Below are 1,697 nucleotides of genomic sequence, written 5' to 3' on the forward strand. Positions count from 1 at the left end.
GGCTCAAGAAAATGCATAAAACAACTAAAAATAAAAGAAAAAAGGCTAGTGAAACTAGCCTAAGATGCCTTGGCATCACAAATCTCATTTACTTTCCTGCACGTGTGTTCCTCTGCATTTTACATTTGAGCCACTGTGATCTGAATTTACTTTTCATGCAATTTTAATTTCCTTGCAATTGTTCTAAGCTTTGATTTACTACTTTCTTTTAATTTCCAGCACCCACTCCCCTTTACATTTAATGCAATTTTACTTTTCTTGCAATTTACATTTCTTGCTCTTTAAGTTACTTGCAATTTTACTTTCTGCACTTTATACTTCCTGCAAATTTACATTCTGTTGGATAGAATTTCATCCAATCTCACTTAAATGATAGCTTGACTAAACTAATCACCCACTAAAGTTGCTTGATCCATCAATCCCTGTGGGATCGACCTCACTCCCGTGAGTTTTATTACTTGATGCGACCCGGTGCACTTGCTGGTTAGTTTTGGGTGTTTTGGAGAAATTTGTTTTTCCACAAAAATATCCCATCAAGTTTTTGGCGCCGTTTCCGGGGATTGATTAGATCAACAATGATTAAGTGGATGAGAAGTCTAGATCAAGCATTTTCTTTATTTTTGTTCTCTGTTCTAAGCTGAAACCAAGGTGTTTGTGTTTTTGCCTCACTAAAAAAATTCTCATCTCTGATATGAGTAATTTTAATTTTCATTGATGTTTGTAAAATACAAATGGAGTTCAACTCATTATTTGGTCAAACAAAATTTTATGGGATATCACCCACCATCACCAATCTCTAATGGTGGTTGGGAATATCACCAAGAAACTTCAAATTCTGGGCACTCCAATTCATGGAGCTATGCTTCAGAACCGCAAGATGAGAAAGAAAATCATATGGGATATCTCCCTCCACCACAAAATGATGCAAGTCATGACTCTAATGGTGGCTGGGAAGGGAATTCTAGTGCTCCATATGATATTCATCCAAAGATATCATCACTTGACCATACTTCAACCGAAAGCCCCTTTCAAAACTCACCAACCACACAAACTTCCATGAACCACTCAAGGCTCTCAAAGCTTGAGTCCATGTTCAAAAAATATGAGGAGGAGACAATGAAAGTCTGGAAAGAACAAGAAAACTCCCTCAAACACATGAAAGTGCAGTTAGGCCAATTGGTGAGTGCAATGAAGAAGAAGGAAAAACAAGATGAAGAGGCTACTAAGTCAAGTGGATTTTTAGTAAAAAAAAAAGAGGTGGTGGAAACATTTGAACCTGAACTTGCATATTCACAAAGGCCACTTGAGATGACAAGAGAACATGAAGACTCACAACTCTCACAAACCTCCCTGGACCAAAACGCCTCAACACTTGAATCCATGATTGAAAGGTATGAAGAGGAGATGAAGAAAGCTTGGGGAGATCAACAAACCTCCTCCATAAAAGAGCTATTAAAGCAAATGTTGGGTGCAAGGGAGGAAGTGGAAGAGCAAGAAAGTGAGAAAAACAACCAAAGAATTCCAAACTCAAGTGAAGCAGAGAAGTACATGAAGGAAGAATCCACAGAACCACCATTGCAAGAGACTCTTGATGAAGACAAAACTCCAATAATCACACAGCAACCAAGTCATAAATTCAAGAAAGTGAAGGCAATTAACAAAAGCACCAAGAAGAGGATTGTGACCAAGATACCAAA

Source organism: Arachis ipaensis, chromosome B09 (assembly GCF_000816755.2).
Source record: "Arachis ipaensis cultivar K30076 chromosome B09, Araip1.1, whole genome shotgun sequence".
Taxonomy (NCBI): Eukaryota; Viridiplantae; Streptophyta; class Magnoliopsida; order Fabales; family Fabaceae; genus Arachis; species Arachis ipaensis.